Source organism: Jaculus jaculus, chromosome 2, assembly GCF_020740685.1.
Source record: "Jaculus jaculus isolate mJacJac1 chromosome 2, mJacJac1.mat.Y.cur, whole genome shotgun sequence".
Classification (NCBI taxonomy): Eukaryota; Metazoa; Chordata; class Mammalia; order Rodentia; family Dipodidae; genus Jaculus; species Jaculus jaculus.
In genome coordinates, this window is record NC_059103.1 from 56,136,346 (window position 1) to 56,156,371 (window position 20,026).

Sequence of the window (20,026 nt, forward strand, 5' to 3'; positions counted from 1 at the left end):
GTGAAAGGAAATGAAAGTGTTCCATGATGGAGAAGAGCTACATCTTCCCACCCCCCTCCCCATAATCGGTGGCCAATATAGCACTATGGGCCAAGACTTCTGTGAACCAAGACTACCACTTCCCTGGCCAATATGGAAATTCGTTATCACATTGGGGTGAGCTTTATATTAAGTTTAGCTATTGTGATGGTTAGATTGAGGTATCTCCCATAAACCTAGGTGTTGTGAATGCTAGGTTCCCAGCTGATGGAGATTTGGGAATTAACACCTCCTGCAGGCAGTGTATTGTTGGGGGCAGGCTTATAGGTATTATAGCCAGCTTCCTCTTGCCAGTGTTTGGCACATTCTCCTGTTGCTATTTTCCATTTCATGTTGGCCAGGGGGTGATATCCACCCTCTGCTCCTGCCATCATTTTCCCCTGCCATCATGGAGCTTCCCCTCGAGCCTGTAAGCCAAAATAACCCCCCCCACACACACACACCTTTTTTTCCCCCCGTAAGCTGCTCTTGGTTGAGTGAGTTATGGCAGCAATGTGAACTTGACTACAACACTATAGTTGGTACTAGATGTGGGGTCATTTTCTGCTAGACACCTGACTATACTGCTTTGACATTTTGGAACTGATTTTCAAGAAGAATGTGAAAGGATTTGAAACCTTAGCCCAAGAGATGCCTTGCAGTGCTGTAAGTACAGCTTGATGGACTATCCTGGTCAGAGTTGAAACCTGAATGTAGTAAAAACTATGGGCTGTGAAGTTTGGCTTATGAGGGTGAGAAAAGCTTTGCTTGGACTGGGATAGAAGCAGTTTGTGTAAGAGGCTTGCTGCTATGATCCTGTCCTGAGAATTTGTGCAGGATTGTATTGTGTAAAAATGGACTAGTGTGAGCAGAGTGATATGATACAGAGAGAAATCTTTAGGCTGAAACTGCTGACTGTTCAGCTGTAATTGAGACATTACAACCTTTGGGATTGGGCCAGCTGACCTACACTGGGGCACAGGAAGAATGTAGACTCTTTTGAAGGGGCCTGAGTACTCAAGGAGTGTCCTGACCTTCAAAGTCTGCTTTATTGCCCCCTGGATTAACAAATTGGCACCCTACCTGGTATTATGGGGTATAAGAAATGCAGGGAAGAGAGGGTTGTTGAGTTTGCAGCACAGTCTTGTGTTTTGGATGTGGCCATGAGCAGTGTGAAGCAAGTTTGCTAAATGCCTGTGTAGAGACCCATGGGGTCATAAGGATGAACTGTGGGTTGCAATGGAGACCCAGTGGAGATGCCAGGACCACGAGATGGCTGCTGAGGAGAGCTGCTAACTCTAGGTGAAGTTTTCCAGGACTGTGAGCAGCCTAGCTGGAGGGCCATAATTGGAACTCCAGAGACTTGCTACTGATCAGAATTATCAGACTTAGAGATTTTTCCCTGGCTAGAGTTGTTAGACTTTGGAACTACAGAGTTTGATGTTTGTCCTGTTTAAAGCTTGTGTTGATTGAATAGTTCTTTGCTATGCCCAATGCTACTTTTTGCAGTGTAAATGTTTATTCTGTGTCATTATGGTTTTTTAGGAACTTTTTGGTCTTATAGCTCAGTTAAAAGAGCTTGGATTATGAGGATGTTAGAATATCACCGGCATTAATAAAAATTAAGGGTACTTTTAAAGATGGGCTGAATACATTGCATTTTATATCATGTATGGCTATCAGTTTATGGGGGCCAAGGGCAAAATATGGCGGTTTGATTCAGGTGTTCCACATAAACTTAGGTGTTCTGAATGCTAGGTTCCCAGCTGATGGTGACTTGGTAGTTAACACCTCCTACATGCAGGGTATTGTTGGGGGTGGGCTTATGCACGTTATAGCCAGATTCCTCTTGCCAGGCACATTCTCCTGTTGCTATTGTCTACCTTATGTTGGCCAAGGGGTGATGCCTACCCTCTGCTCATGCCGTCATTTCCTCCTGCCACCACGGAGCTTCCCCTTGAGTCTATAAGCCAGAATAAACCCATTTTTCCCACATGCTGCTCCAGGTCAGGTAATTTCTGCCAGCAATGGGAACCTGACTGTAACAACTGTATACAGAGGACCTTGATTGGTTGGTGGATCAGGGAAAAGAGCACAAAATCAGAAAATGTCCCCATCCCTGCCCCTCCTTGGGCAAAAGGCCCACCAAAACTTCCTAGGAGGAGGAAGAACCAGATAGAAAAGAGAAAAGAGGGCTGTCCCTGATACCCGTTTTGATAAGTCAGGTTTGATCTTGGATGGAGTTGCCTTCTAGTTTTGCAAGGGTAGGTGGACAGTTACATTCTTTTGGGCCCATGTCCCTAAGTATTACCTATAGAAGAAGCCATCTTGTTCTTAATCTCTGTCGTGTAGAAGCTGAGGTTATTATTACCTGGACATTTATGGGAAATTCCACTAACCCGTATTTGCTATTGAAAGAGTGGTGAATTAGGCTAAGTGATGGGATCTGTCTGACTCAGAAACTCTGGGCAAGATGCAGCTCACCCATATTCAGGGCTTTGTAAAAATGCTGGGATGTATTTCAGGCCTGATCCAAGACAAGTTAGAATTCATCCAGAGGACACCAAGGTAGATATCAGATTCTATGTGAGCACCACTCTTGAGAATATGGAGGGTGACTCTCATGACTGTTTAGCTCTTGTAAGTATGCATCACTCTTGTGGCTAAAAACTGTCAAGTGAATGGAGCACAAGATTCTCTTTTTGTTCCCTGACACCAGGAGATTTCCACCTAATACCTCCACAAGGAAGCCAACTGTGAACAGTGTTAATAGCTAACTAGCTACTAGCCTCCCAAAAGCTTTGTCCTGCTAAAGTGGGTGGTATGGATGACAGGACTTAATCATTCACCCTTGATAGGCTTGCTCCCATCTCTGCATGAGGAGATATGACCACAGACACTCACTAAGCACAATTTTCAAGATGAAAAATCAGAGCAATAAAAGAACATAGCCATGAGGCAGATGGAAGCTTCAAACCATGTTCTATGCACTATTACACAGTCATGACCAATTTGAAAATGTTCACATATTTAAGTTGTCAATACATAATAAATTCATAATGTGAAAAAGGAACCATACATTTTAAAGTGTGTGAAATTGCATAAATATCACCCATTAAACAGGGTGGCCATAACAAGTTTAGAATAACATTTAACAATTTGTGTTAACTTCCTTCACATGTCAAAACACAAAACACTTTCTGAAATGATTCAACAACTTCAAAGTACAATTTTAATCCCCTTGGAAAAAAATGCTAGAGATGAAATGGAAGAGCTTCTTGGAATACCAAGGTAGCAATTTCCTTAAAAAATAAACTCATAAGAAAGTATGTTAAATTTTTTTCACATTGCTTCTGTTTCTTCTATATTACCAAAAATAAATATAAAATTATTTGCTGTACTTTTCAGAGTACTATAAACACTGCCTAATTACAAAGGAGAGACTGTGTGCTTAAGCTGATAGTGTCCTGGATACATGAGGATGTGTTTCCTTGTCAAATTCTACTATTACTGAACAGATTTCCTTTATATTTTGCATGCAATTTGTATGTACCTAACTCCTATCGACAACAGACAAGTTTTGCAGCTTTTGGAAGAGCTTATTTGTATTAACCAACGTGCTGAAATCACACAAAATGCTACCCATGACTGCAAAGAGTCAGAGGAGCTGCAAGGTCATGAGCTGGTGTCCAAAGGCAAGTGAACTTCCCAGAGTGTGTGTATGTGTGTACATGTGAGTATGTGCCTCTAGATGTGCATGCCTGAGTGAGTGAATGTGTTCATGTGCGCCTACATATGAGTACATGTCTGTAAATGCACATGTACATGTGTGTCTGTGTGCAGCTATCTGTATGCATGTTTAATGGAATAGAATGGAAATAAGCATTAATTAAACCTTGAAAACTGAAAAGTCTTGGTAAATTGCAGGCAACTTGTGAATTGTAGGTTGAGGGGTTTGGAAGTGGGACAGAATTGGCAAGAATGGAGGTAGAAGCATGTGCCTGGACAACAGCTATTGATTCCAGGAGGCAGTAGCTTAAGAAATCCCATGGGTAGACTCTCCAGGTTTAGAGCTGGAAAACTCACCCAGTCTTGAGGCCTGGCTAGCATGGGTCATGGCCATGAGCTGACTCAAGCAGACAGGCACAGCCCTGACCAGTATGGAGGTGTGACTTGGCAGATGAAAGGGTAGCTTGTGGTACAATTAGGCTCCTAAAGCACTATGTGAGAACTGGAAGACCCAGAGCACAAAAACGAACCTTTGACCTGAACTCAGTCTTAGGAGACTACAGGATGTGGACTTGCATTTTAAAAAGACTCCCACTCATTTGCAGGTTTCCAAGGTTGAGAAGTACCTCCTATATAGAGGTTACTGAGTTCCCTGAGTTCCTCTTGATTCCTCTGAGACAAGTTGTTTTGTACAAAGTTAAGGACTAAAATGACATAGAAGTTATAATAAAACAGTTGAGAGACTACACACATTATTTACTTCATATATTTTCACTGAAGGATAATATACCAAAATTAAAAACACAGAGAAGAAAAATGAAAAAAAAAAAAAAACACTCCACAGTAATGGCACAGCATGAGAAAATTGCAAGTAATATTTTGTTTCCTTCTACACATATTTACCAGATTCTTTTGTTTTGAAAAATGGATGAAATTACATACAAAGCTTTGTAAGCTTTTATTAACAATATCCTGTAATATCCAATGTCACTAGAAACATCTCCCCAACCACATTTGCTGCAGCTATGCACCCTTGCATATAAGAAGCTGTGATTTAATAACCAACTTCTATTGTTCCCAGCTCTGTCCATAGCCAGGAGATAGAACACCAGTCTAATAAACACAGTATGTACAAAATCTTTGGAGAAAAGTCTTTGAGTTCATCATTTCTCATTTCATCACAATAAATTTCTGGATGTTAGCAGTCTAGAATGAGCTATAGGAACATTTTTGTTGTCTGTCACACAAACAGAATGTACACCCTCAGTGGTGCTGTAGACAATAGTTTCAGGAAAACACTGAGGAAAGCCTGCTTTCATGGCTTTGCAAAGATCCAGTGTCTATCATTGCTTTCCTCTAACACCAGGATAACTTCTAATATTAACTAATGTTTTCATATTCATTGACTATTTGTACATGTTATTTGACAAAGTATCTCTAACAATCTTTCTTTTTATATTTTTCCCTTTCTGGAACTTGGGATAGGATAGCAACCCTCGTGAACACTCGTCATACCCTCTGTCATGAGTGACATTCCTTCCAGAGATGTGTTAAAAATTAATAGAGCATGAGGCTAGGGAAGTGCCTTAGCAGTTAAAGGCACTTGCTTGTAAAGCCTGCTGGCCCAAGTTCGATCCTCACAGCACCCACATAAAACTGGATGCAAACTGGCACATTCATCTGTAATTCCAGTGAGCCCATGACTATAGGCAGTGGTGCCAGGAGAATCTGAAGCTCTCAAGGTCAGACTTCTTTGCAGTGTTAAGAGACCCTGTCTTATAGAAGGTGGAGCATAGGTGCCTCGGGGTTGTCCTCTGACCTCCATACATAATACATCATGGTGTGCACATGCCCATAAATGCACAAATATGTACATAAAAATAAAAAATTAAAAGTTTAAAGTACTGGTATTATTTTAAATGCAGTACATTGTATTAAGAATACTTCACTTATGAGAATAATGATGATGTCTTAAAATTTCATCTCCTTAAATAATCTTCCAAAACATAAAAACCATAATACAATTTTTTACAAAAGGAAATAAACTCAACATATGGGAAGACAGAAGTTGTTAAAATTTAAGATCACCTTAAGGGGGAAAAAAAGAGCATACCCTTCACGCTCCTTCTACTTAAAAAAAATCTGCAGAAAAGAGGTTTATTGGGCTACAAGTGGATATAAATTTACCACAATGAGAAAAAGTCATCCTGATGTAGCAGTAGTGGAAAGGAGTTCTGGTATTTCAGAGGATGAACACTGGGAAGGACTGGATGGCAGATTGGAGTGAGATCGTGTTCTCACATCCATTTCTCTGGAGGAAGGAGGCAGGCAAGGTGAGACAGAGGTACAGTGGACCTGGGGAGAGTTCATGCTCCCGCAGGATGAGAAGGAATAAAAACAACTCCATAGTCCCTCCACTTTCACTCCCAACAGAAAACTAAGTGGTTCCCACACTGAACCACATGGGCAGAAGAGGGCGCTGTTGAGCTAGAAATCCAGTTAAACCACGCAAACCCATAGAATTAATGAGAGGAAATGTATTAATTACAGTAAACCACATTAAAATTAAGAGCCAAAGCCAATTCTTGGTCGTCTTCTATCCTCTAAGAAGAAACATTAAGTAGAAGAAAAAATTTAACCTACTATTTCAAGCTAACTTAATTAGCCTCAGTGATTACTTGGGATAGTTTAATTTAAAGTCCTATATAATGTTGCTTCCAAAATGGCCAAAAAAAAAGCACTCTAAGAATGAGAGTTGAATTCAGAAAATAAATGGAAGAAAATATCTTATAAATAAAGAGTACATTAGAAGGAGTCCAGTGAAAATAGACTAAATTGAAAACTTGACAGATCTATTGAATAAAGTTACAGAAATAGGCAATACAGTAAAAATGAGATGATGAAAATGTGAATCTGGCCACAGAGAAAATGGCTGAGACAACATACATAGAATTGGAGTCAATGAAGACAAAAATAACTACAGAACAGAACAGAACATACACTTCAAATTAGAATCTAAGAAGACTTTCCAAAATAAAAGAAACCATTAATTTGTATAACAAAAGGCCCACTAGTTTATCAGGAAAATTGACCCAGAATAGTCAATATTATGACACAATTTCAAAGAAAAAGAAAATGTTCTCAAAGCCACCAGCCAAATGTTCCAGTGATTCACAAGGTAACAGAAATCCCAAGAAAGCCATGGAGTAGAACATGAAATACAAACACAAGATAAAGTGCAGGGAGCAAAGTTACATCAACCCAAGTTTTTCTTCAAGTTTCAAGCATACAAGTACTTAGGGAATTCTGAATGTGACAGTTCTCATCAAAGGCAGTGAAATAGTGAGCTGTATTTATCAAAGGATACCATAAGACCGTGGCAGAGGACATGTCTTCCTCAGGCTTAGGACAGAAGAATGAAGATGGAGAAGGGTACTGAGGTACTTTTCCTAGAAGACTATTTCTATTGACCTCAGATAGAGAGGCAATGACAGACTGAAGGAATTACTTCATCAAAGCCCTACTAGGTGAACTACTAAGCTTATTGGGGTTACTCACAATAGCATAAGTAAGCTGTTACTGCAGGTGCATGGAAGGACCCAATGGAAGACGTGGAATGAAGCAGTGAACTCATATGCATTTCTCTGGAGGAAGGGAACAGGCAAGGAGAGACCGCGGCACTGTGGAAGCTGGGTAGAGTTCATGTACCCAGGAACATGGGTGAGGGGTTACTCACAGGAACATTGGTGAGGGGTTATTTAAAGGAACATGAGTGAGAGCTTACTCAAAGGAACATGGGTGAGTGGTTACCATAGGAACATGAATGAGGGGTTACTGAAAGGAACATAGGTGAGGGATTACGCAAAGGAACATGTGTGAAGTGTTCCTTACAGGAACATGGGTGATGGGTTACTCCTAGGAACATGAGTGAGGGATTACTCACAGAAACATGCATGAGGATTACTCAGAGGAACATGGGTGAGGGGTTACTACAGGAGCCTGGATGAGAAGTTACTCACTGAGAAGGGGTTACTCACAGGAGCATGAGTGAGGGCTGCTTACAGAAGTGTGGGTGATTTGCACAGCTTCATCCCCAAGAAGCCCATCTGAGCACGGGTGACAACACAGGAAAGCCACATCACTAGTGTCTCATGTAACTTGTGGACACTAAAGAGTCTCTTTCCCGTAGCTGTTGCTTATTTCTATGAACTCTAGGGGAACCTCCCAATCCTTCTACATTTGTTGAGCTTCCTATATCTCTTGAGTTCCTCTCCCCTTCCCTGAAGGAATATTTCAATTTAGATGAAACAGCAGCACAAAAAAATTATAAAATCATTCAATTAACTATAAGTTCCAAAATCAAATTAAAAATATAGCAAATGAAACAAAATGGCCAAATAAAACATATAACATGAATAAAAGAATAAATTAATGAAGTAGGCATTTAAAAAGTAGTAACCTTCTCCATTACAGAATAATCCCCCCTTTTTAAAAAAAAAGTTCACAAAGCACTAGTTAACTGTAACAAGAGCAAAGGAAAAATATGCATGTTCATGTACACTTATATGTACAAAGGAAAATAATCATTGTAGAATATTCATAAGAATCTTTAGTGGTAAATTTCATATGAAAAGGCAAATGAAAAAACAACACAGATAAACATGAGGAAAAAAAAAAAAGTCAAGCACTGCTGGTGCTCTCTGCAATGCACTGGCTGCAGCAGGCATTCAGAAATGCTTTGAACTCTCTGTTTTCAAATGCCATGAAGTTGACACTTGGGTCAGAAACCACAGGTGTGATGGAATAAATTTCCAGAAATAGAATCCAAAGGATACCACTTTAGTGCCTGATAGAGATCATAGTTTTCATATCAAGAAAGCAAGAAAGGACTTCTTAATAAATAGGTTTGTATAACCATTAATTGCTCAGACAAAGTCTAATTTAAATTTTTATCCCTCATCATAATGAAGGATAAACTACAAGTGAATTAGGAAACCCAATTTAAGAAAGTGAAGCCATGCATGCACTGTAGAGAAACATGGGAATATCCTCCTTTAATTTGGACTAAAGACTTTCTGTCTCCACTTGAAATCAAGATGCAATAAAAGAAATGTTTGAAAATTCAATTATCTAAAATAAATTTTCATGGTATAATCCTATAAACAAATTAGCAAATAACTATAAATATTTGCGACTTGTCTCTAGGGAATTTATTACAAATAATTGATGAGAATTATTTACAATTGTCTTGACTCATACTGGTGAAGAGGGTGCCCAAATGTCTTGACAGTCAGATCTCAGAGCAAGGTGTCCATAGGGCTCTGAAAGCATGCATGAGCTCCCAGGATATAACAGGTCATGTGAATGTGCAGGGTTGTCTCTAAGTCAGAAGTGGCCTCAGGAGGCTGCCTCTCACCTATGGCTTCCCTGAAGGACATAACAGGAGGGAAGAAGGGCATAGATGTGATTGAAGCAATCAAAGCTTAGAGTTCTGTAATGGGTAGCGGATCATTGGCCAAGGCCACTGTACTTACTGGCAACAAATGTAACAGACCTTGTTCAGTAATTAGCTAACAGTTTACATAACTATGCATGACTTCAGAATTAAAAAAACAGGCATGCAAACTGTAGAATTAGGCCAGGATAACAAACAAGTACTGGTACCCACAGCCATAACAGCAATCTTGGGAGCTGACATATATAACTTCCAGGTTGACATTTCATTTTCTGTTTCTTTTTTATAAAAATAAATATTTATTGATTTGAGAGAGACAGAGGAGAGAGGGAACAGCACACCCGGGCCTCCTGCAGCTGCATATGAACTTCAGACACATGTATCATTTTGTACATTTGGCTTTACATGGATACTGGGGAATAGAACCTAGGTTGTCAGGCTTTACAAGCAAATTTCTTTAGCTGCTGAGCCATCTCTCCAGTCTGACATGTCATTTTCAATATTTAGTCTCAGCAAACCTAAAGCATACTCAGAAACAAAGAGTGGCCCTTTAACAGGAAGGCAAATGTCTAGAAGACACTACCCTGTGGAAGACCAGATGGTAACTCACTGAATGAAGACCTTAAGTACAATATTATATGAAAAGAACTAAAGACAATGATTTCTAGAGAGTTCAGAAGAAAATGTGATCTGGGATCAACGGTTCTCCAACTGGATATTATCAATAAATATCAAAAGAAGAAGTTATAAAAATGCTATTTTGCAGTTGGAAATTTTAGTAACCAGAACAAAAGCCCTCACTAAAGAGACTTGACCACATGCTATGGTTGGCTACGGAAAGAATTATCCACTTGAAGACACATCAACTGAGATTATCCAGCCAAAGGAAGAGAAAGGGAAAAATAGTGAAGAAATAAGAACATTGAGTCAAAGACATCAGGCACTGCCTTAATCAGTTCCAGCTGCTGTAACATATTACACACTGGGTGGCTGATGACAAGGGAAATCTGTCCCTCTTGACATGGTGGCTGAAGGCTGAGAGAGATGCCAGCATGTGGGGCTCCAATGAGGATGCTCTTTCTTGCTGCAGATGGCTGATTTGTTTGTTTGTTTGGTTTTCAAGGCAGGGTCTTGCTCTAGGCCAGGATGACCTGGAATTCACTATGTAGTCTTAGGGTAGCCTCCAACTCATGGTGATCCTCCTACCTCTGCCTCCCAAGTGCTGAAATTAAAGATGTATACCACCATGTCCAGCCCAAGATGGCTGGTTTTACACTAATAACCTAAAGGTTCATGTTCTGAAGTCAATGAAGATAATAAGTAAACTCAACCTCAATAAATAAGAAGAAAAGAAATAATGAAGACTAGTATAGAAATAAATATTAAAATTGATAGAACTTCAACATGAGTGTGGTAGAACAAGTTTACAAAGAGAAAACTAGTTCACATTAAGAATAGCAGGAGGAGCCGGGCATGGTGGTGTACACCTTTAATCCCAGAACTCGGGAGGCAGAGGTAGGAGGATCACCGTGAGTTCAAGGCCACCCTGAGACTACAGAGTTAATTCCAGGTCAGCCTGGACCAAAGTGAGACCCTACCTCGAAAAACCAAAAAAAAAAAAAAAAAAAAAAGAATAGAAGGAGGAAGATCACTAAAAATCACCTGGCAATGAAGGACCAAAGAAACTGCTATTAACTGCTGACTTCCCCTAAAATAAACTTCTACATATCCACAAATTATCCTTAATTAATTGGAAAAATTCCTAAAAATATTGACTATAGACATAAACTTTTAAAACCCAGAATAGACAAGTGAAGAACTAAAGTTTTTCCTCAGGCCCAGATTTAACCACTGAATTCTATTGAACATTTAAGAACAATTAAAACCAAAATTCATAAAACTTTACAAATAAGTAGAACTCTGAGGAACAGTTATCTGAGGAATAGTTAAAACTTGAAAAAACACAAGCCACAAACAGAATTACACACTGGTGTAATGAGAATTTGTTCCAGAAATGCAAGGTTGGTTTGATTTTCCACACTTAGCATAACACAGCATACTGACTGAGAAAGAGGTAAAAAACACATGGCTACATCAGTTAATGTTGAGACTTTGTGGAGGAATTGAATACTATTTCCCGAGTATGACACTAATTCAGTGTAACACGGAAGAAAGAGAACCATCTTTATGTGTAAATTATATGATTTTTTTATTTATAGTATTCTAAAAAACTTCCACAAAAATTTACAAACTAGGTTGCAGGATGCAAGATCAATATACCAACATTTAAAGATAATACTAATAGAAATAAAATATCCAAAATTAAAAATTTAAAGATCTTATTAAGATAGCAAGAAAATAATAATAACAAGAGTACATAGTTGGATAAGCAGATACAAAGCATTGTTTAGGAAAATTACAGAAGATTTGAGTATACCTCCAATGCTCATGGATTAAGAGATTTAATATTGGAATAAGGTAATATCCCCCAGAGTGATTAGCAAACTTAATGCAATTGTCAGAATCTAATTGTTATATCCTTTTTTTCAGAATTTGATAAGTTGATTCTAAAATTCATATGTAAATGCAAAGGATTCAGAATCCAAAGCAATACTGAAAGTAAATAAAGTTGGAGAATTTATATATAATTGATTTGAAAATTTATTGCAAAGTTTCAGTAGAATTGTAGAGTAGGAGAAAAGGAACATGCCTATATTAGGAGGAAATGGATTTAATAGAAATAAATGATTTCACACTCAACTAACTGGTTCCTGGGAGGTCTAGACAATTCATTTAGTACAACTGGAAACCAGCTAATCTTGTCCAGGCCGACAGGGGCCCACACCAAAGGGAAGGGCATTGTCTCCACTGTGAGAACTCCCATGTAGCCACTTGTGGAATAGGTCATTGAGGTAGGCCACTGGTTTTAAACTCAGCACTAATTTCATTTGAAAATCAAAAAATGGTTGTAAACACAAGGAAATGGTAAATGTTTCAGAACATGGAAATGCTAACTCTCCTGATATGTGTACATGTGCCACACCATGTCACTGTGCTCCATAAAATGTACAATTATTATATGTTAATTAAATTAAGCCCCACTAAGATGGTTATCACACAAAAGCAGACAATAGTAAGTAGTGGCCACTTAAGTACTTCTATCTGGGGCAATATGGTGAACCTTGCAAAAGTCATGCCAAGTGAGGGAAGCCAGTAATAGGAGGCACAGACAGAGCTGTAGAAGGCTGTATGACTCCTGAGCTGAACTGCTGAAAGGGGAATCTCAGAAATCACATGTGGGTGGCAAGTGTCTGGGAGAGGACAGGATGAGGAACAAGTTCAATGGGGTCATGAGGAGGTAGATAGCATTAAGGGCTGTTCAGCTCTACGAGCAATCTGAACTACTTACTCATTTCAAAAGAGTGAATTTAATGGTAATTAAATCACATTTCAATAAGACTGTTTCCAAGATGAAAGGTTCTAAAAGATGATTAATGCTCATTCATAACCTGAGGTATGCAAATTTAACTGAGGAAGCCTCTCTCGTCTAGCTACTTTGGCAAAAATCAAAACCTCAGGCTGTCACTACTGGCAGTACTATGGGAAAACAAGTGCTGCCCTGGCAGGAAACCAGTGAGTCTAGAAGGAACCTGGTCAAGGCTCTGTGACCTGGACGGGGACAGGCCAAGTGCTTGCCCCTGGAAGGAGACCTGACCTAACCCACATTGTATGGGCTTGAGAAGATGAGAGACTTCCAGGCTGCTGGTCAGGCATTAGACTCGAGTTCTACATTTTTCTACATTTTGAATGGTGAATTTTTCTCATAGTGCCCACTCCTCTCCTGGCATTGCTGTCTTATATCTACTTGGCTTGCAAATCCCATTAATTATTCTTATTGATATTCAGTAATGTAAGGGTTTTAAGCTTTTGTGAAAACTTTATTTTTCCCCTTAAGATTATGGAAAGTATCAGATTATATATTTTTCAAATATTCAATTCTATATAGCTTTTATCAGATAGTAATTTTTATCAAATTGCCTTACACTTTGTGTGGCAGAGCTTAGACAATTTAAAAATAAAATTAATATACCTATTAATTGTTATTTGAAAAAAATTACCTTCTCTTAGTGACCTCAAATACTCTTACTATACTCTGTATAAACATAGTTTAGGGAACACTACTAGGTAATTATTTTCTTTAGTGAGATAATGATTTATTTCCAACCAAATCTTGCTCATAGCAACTCTCTACATTACTACCTTATTCCTGGCTTCCAGGCCCTACTGCCAGACTAAGACATCTTTGTGTTTCTTAAATTTGAGCCCAATAGTTAAATTCTAAAAAAATAAAATTCTGACAACGTATTTTTTGCCACCCACCACAGTCTCACCTCTCTCCACTGCAGACACGGTTTTTTCAGGTAGTGAAGCTGTGATGGGAGTGAGCTGTTTACCCAAGCCTTCTTGTGCCTGGAAGAGTTTTCACACACACATTCTTTAGACTAAATAGTCCATAGGCCTCTTTGCTCCCAAGTTGTTCATACATATTCCTTAGATTAAAATTTAAAACTTATCTGTTTTTGAGCCCTTCCTGACTCTCTCACCTGAACTGTGTGGCTCTTTGTGTGGTCCAGCCTGTTGCCTCTTCAGCACAGTATTCCTCTGTGAGTTTCAGGCACTTCTGTCCTTCTAGAAAGAATAGGGGCTGCAAGTGGCAAAAGGTACCTTTCATCTCATTCCTGACTGCACACCTGTAGCCCCATCCACAGTGAAGTTGGTACATTCTTTGCTCTGTAATCTTTAGCATATTTCTTCAGGATATAATAAAAACTGACTTTCAACTAAAGGTTTTCATATCATAGAAATGATTACCATGAATCATTACAATACTATGAGTTCTCAAAATTGATAATGGGAAGAAGCAACAGGAAATTAAATACATCCCACAAGAAGAGGCTTGGGATAGAATCCAAGTGAATAGTGTGGGGTTCTCATTCATGTCTCTGATCTGCAACTTCCTCAGGCTGTCTACAGATTTGTACAGACAGAAGTCCATGGTAAAAAGTTTGGACATACACTGCTAAATTCTGCAGAGGAACAAACTTCAGCCACCCTTGAGGATCTCATGTACTGAGTGTGCCATTGCAAGCTGAATCTGGCTTTTAACCTCTTCAGATCATGCCAGCTTCATGACTAGCCCTCACCTATTCATCCTGACCACCACTCCCCTTCACCCATCACCTGTCCTGACCACTTTTCCTCACTCCTCTGTCCTGACAACCACTGGCCTTCACCCATCTAGTTAGCAGGTGTGTGACTGTGCTGATCCAGTGTGGGGCCTCCTCACACTCTCCTTGGGTTTGTGTCTGTCCTGACAGCTGTGCACTGATCCAAGCTGTGTCCACAAGGTGGGTGCATATGAACACAGGTTTCATGGGCTGCACCACTTTCAGGGTCTGGCTAGTAAAAATCAGTGAGTAATGCCCTGTTCCTCAAACCTCAAACCTAAGACCTTACAAAGACTTGTTAGAAATTATTAACAGCAGGTCTGGAGCGATGGCTCAGTAGTTAAGGTGCTTGCCTACAATGCCTAATAGGGACTTGTGTTTGATTCCCCAGTATCCAGGTAAAGCCAGGTCCATACAGTGGCAAATATGTCTGAAGTTCATTTGCAGTTGTTATAGGCCCTGGCATGATCTCTCTCTTTTTCTCTTCCCCTCTCTCTCTCATAAATAAATAAAATATTTAAAAAAGAAAAAAGATATTACCAATAGCTGGGTGTGAAAGTGCATGCCTTTAATCCCAGCATTTAGGAGGCAAAGGTAGGAGGAGCACTGTGAGTTTGAGGTCAGCCTGGGTATACATAGTGAATTCCAGGTCAGCCTGGGCTATGAATTCCATGTCAGCCTGGTCTAGAGTGAGACCCTACCTCAAAAAAACAAAAAGAAAAAAAATTACCAGTACATTTTGAAAGCATACACAAATAGCTGAGTAATGATAAAGAGGGAAATAGAAGCTAATCCAAACAGTGCTTAGTTGGTTCATGCAACTTACTCTCCTGGTTTAAAAATGGCTCAAGGATGCTATCTGTTGGGAGCAGTGAAGGATCTTGTGAGGGGATCCCCATGTTCTTGATAGCTGTCTGTAGACACTCTCACCCTCTTCAACTGCCTTCATCTCTTCAGAAGTGAGATTTACTAAATTAGTAAAAAAAAAAAAAATAGTCAACACTTTAAATTTTTGGTGGAAATATCAAGAAGAGAAAAGAATTAGAAGTCAAGATCAGTTTATGTGGTCTGGAAAAAAGGACATAAATAAAGAATGTGAAGATGGAAGGATCATTATTATTTATGGAAATTGCTTCTCTTAAAGTCCCTTCACTTTTTTCACAGATGGATTTTTGATTTGATTGCAGTATTAGTAGATGGTGAAAAGTCAGAGGGGGAGTCCTACAAGGACAAAGTAGAGAGTTTCACCCGCATGGCTCTCTCTCCCCTTGCTTTCTGGCTGCCATGAGGGGAGTGACTTGGCTGTGTTGTGCTCTCCTCCCATCATGATGTTCTCCCTCGCCACAGAACTGGAAACCAGCTGACAATAAAGTCTGTCACTTCTGAAACTGTGAGCCAAAATGATTCTTTAAGTTTTAAATATCTTGTCATACAAAGTCTGACAAACAGTAGAACAAGGCTCCCTCTGTTCTGAGGCCCACTCAACTTCCCCTTCTCACCATCCCCTGGGGCTTGAGGATCATCTCAAAATAGAGAGGCGAGGATGACTTAGCCAGGATAGATGCAGTCTGGCTCTTTGACCCCCTTCTTCACTACCCACCTGCCCTAAGTCCCACCACTGGGTAACAGCACCACACAGGGTATCCGTGTTCAACCTTGAGGCCTCATGTGCAGTTCCAGCCAAATGCCCATCTATGCAGTCTGGCTGGAGGGTGACTGGGGTTCCCAAGCCCACTAAATTCTCTTCCTTTGCTTGTGTGTGTGCAATATGGGATGCCTGCTTCAATGGGGGACAAAGTACAGCCTCACCTCCATAACAAGAGCCCACTGTAGACAAGCACTTTCCAAACAATTGTTTTAGAAAGCCATTATGATACTGAGGTGGGAAATAATGCATTGCTTATCTAGAAAGTCATTACTTATATTACACCTGTTTCCAGAACAGTAGAGATGGTTTCCATTTTAGATAAATAAAACAAGCTGGCCCAGTAAAGCTGGTGCTAAATAGATGTGTGCTGGTTGAAATGAATGAATGAATGAGAAAAGAGAGAGATCAGTGATTTGAAGAAGCACTGGTACAGGTGTCTAGTCAAAATGATGTCCCATTTGGGGCTCCCCAGGATCTGAGCTCTGTGGTGGACTACCACGCCTTTGTCCAAGAAGAGCACTTCACTGGCTGATGCTGGGTGGATGCACACTTGTCCTTTGGTTAGCCATTTTTCATCACAGGTTGTGCATGCTGACTTGTAATCTGCTGACAGCAATTCTACAGGAGACCAAACTGGTGTCATCAACATAAGCTTCTGCCTGATGGTTTAAGTCTGTATCTTAGGAACTCAAGGATTACCCTGTGCCTGAGCTGAAGCCCTGTTTCCCCAGAAGGCTGTGGGGGGTGTTCTCAGAGCAGCAGCTCTAGCCTGAGAAGCAGCAAAGTCTTTAATGCAGAGCTTCCAGGTGCTTTATCTACCCTCAAGTCAGTGCCCAGTAGGACCTTTCCATACATGGAGATGGACTGGGCACTGTAAGTTATAAACTTAATTTTTAAGTGGAACAGTATTTTCAAATTTCTATTACCTTGCAAACAATTTCTTGTTCTTATAATAAGTTCAAGAGGGTGACTAGAGCATGTGTGTGTCGCATCTCTACCACGTGTGAGTGTCCCTGGCACACACATCTTTCTTGATCTTTGCAGTCTCTCAGGGCCCATGCAATACTCAACCAAAAGTGCCTGCATTTATTTCTTACTCCTTATACTAACAAAGAAGAATAGGATAGAATTGATAAAACAGCCACATTCCAGGCATCACAAGACTTCATTCATTCACCTCAGAGTTAAGTGGTTTTTAAATTATATTTTTTATTAAGGACATACTTAGTATGGCTACACCATGTGTTGGGACCATCTTTTCCCTCCTCTCTGACCCCATTCCACTAGGGGACCTTCTCAGTGTGGTTGCTGGTATTCCCCATAGGGTTGTAGGTTATGCATTGTGGGGGTAGAAGTCAGTTATTGTGGGGGAGGCCATGTCTCTGGGTATGACATCCCAATCTGTGGCTCTTACAATGTTTCCATCCCCTGTTATGCAAAAATTCCTGAGCCTTGGTGGGTGTGCTTTAAGTCTACTTCAGCAATGAGCTCTTTGGAGCCTCTGGATTTCTGTTTTGGTGTGTGTTGAGTATTCTGAACGTCTGTCTCCTTCATCCTGGTGCTGATTGTTGGGCTCACCATGGAAGCAGCTCTCCCCGGTTCCTCTGTGCTTTTGCTTGGGTTTGACTGAGATGCAGGGGGAGGTTTATCTTCTTGGGTCTTGTTATCTTCTCAAAAACAGAACAAAACAAATTCTCCAACAGAGATTGAAGTCAGCTTGGTTTAAATTGGATAAGTGTCTTTTTGACAAATAGCATTATTTTATCATGAAAACACTGAGGGTTCCCCTGATGGCCTCACTCTTTCTGTGGGTAACTTTCACACCCCACGAACCCTTATGGCTTCCTAGGGCTTCATGTTCCATGCAGTTCTGCTCCTTGTCCTCACTGCTGACAGTGTGCTGTTGGGAAGGTTTGTTGGCCAGACACTTTCCACTATGAGCAGATTTAGAGCCTTCCCTCAGTTCTCAGGGCTGGCACAGACTGTGAACTTGTCTTTCTACTCCTCTCCTTTCCAGCCCTCTTCCTAGCAAAGCAATCTGGAAGTTGGCTTCATCAGAAGCTAGTATGGAAAAGGCTCATATCAAGAATAGAAGGGTCCAGGTGTTCCACGGAATCTCCTCACATACTCAGTTTGTGCACTGTAGGCAGACTCTGAACTGTGACTCTTGGAAGACGTGATGTATAGAAGATCCACACAGTGCATGAAGGTGTTTTCCGGGAAGTGGCTTGGGATCTGCTTTATTTCTGAGCCCTGACTGAGGCATCTTGAACTCCTCATGGTTGGGCAGTGGGAGTCGCTGCGGCTTACGTGGCCCTGCCTTATTGTCTACCTGGCTTTATTCCCCAGTGAGTGCTGAGGGCTAGGCTTCAAAGCAAATTGGATAACTTTCTGGACTTACAGTGTTAATCTCTTCATAAAAGTAATGAGTCCAGAACAACCAAAGAGAAGTTGCTCATGGTTACTCCAGCAGTTACCATAACACCTGTTGACCATGCATGTGAGTGCCCAGCCTCTTATGAAGAATGTTGAAATGTGTGGCTGACAAATTGTGTCTGTATTTAGTTTATATGAGACAGACAAATAAATATCTGGAAATTAAAGGAATGAACTAGATTAAACTGGTCTACTTAAATGGAACACAATGTTATATATTCTAAACATTCCATTTGTGCATTTTAGCTTTTGACTTTACACAAGAGAAATATTGTCTTGTGACTTCCTGAGATCTTCAAGGAAATACCTTGTTGATTTAAGAACTTCTTACTCGGTATCAGACAAAGCCTTAGAGGCAAAACCATGCAGAAAATACGACCTTTTCATAACATGCATGCTCGTCTTATTCCTCCCCAAATTGTCAGTTGTGCATTGCTATGTTTCCAGCAGATTTAAAGACAATGAATTATTTATACAGGTGGCTTCTTAAAATGAAACACCCTTCAGAACTGTAGCAAAAAAAAAAAAATAAAAATAAATAAATAAAAAACCTGAAGAGCATGGTGGATTCCGATGCTCAAATATCATAGGGTCATCCTCTTTTCAAGGCCATGAATTTTGCTGTTGCCAATAAAAAGTGGGGTTTTCAGGATGCCTGAGAAAGTCTCACATGCTCAGAGTTTCCTAACTTAATGAAGAGCCATTGTGATGAAAAGGTGAGCACCATTTATTTCAGTGATTTTAGCTAACTATCCACAAAAATTTTACTGCATAGATTTCTTTATTGAAAAGGAGCTTTTGAAACTAAAAGTAGTTTATTTGCTGAGCTGTATTTTGTGGAAGGCTGTAAATTTCCATGGTACAAAGTTCATGCACCCCTGAATATCCATGTGTGTATTCAGACACCTACTTGGTGTATATTTCTGTATGTCTAATGGAGAACCTGTGTTCAGAATGGAGACTTTCACTTGCCTGTCTGAAGAAGATGTGTCCACAACCTCTTCCACCAGTTTCTACAAATAGGTGAGTCACCGAAGGACATTGCTGAGTAGAGGGTGCTGCCGGCAGAGGTCACTGTCAGCAGAGGGCGCCACCAGCAGAGGGCACTATCTTCAGTAGAGCTTGCTCCTAGGGACCAGTGTGTGCCCCCTGCCTTCACTGCTCAGATGGTACAGGATGCTTCTGATGCCCTGGCTTTCAGTTGCCTAATGCAGAAGTAGACAAGCTAACACAGTTACAGTCCATGGAAAAAAGAGCTGTTGGGACTCTGACCCACAGCAAAGAAAGTAAGATGCATAGAGATACACACGCAGCCCCTTCAAGGACTTAGCCCAAGACATCATCTCCTAGTTGCCTAGGCCAAACATTTGCAATTAACCATTAGTCTTCCTCAGAGTTACAACTGAATTCTAATCCTCGAGGACATCTCACAGGCTATTCTTTCAAAATATCTTCAGGATGTACTTCTCGTGGCTGACTGTAACCACCTTGGTCTGGGTGACACAATGTCCA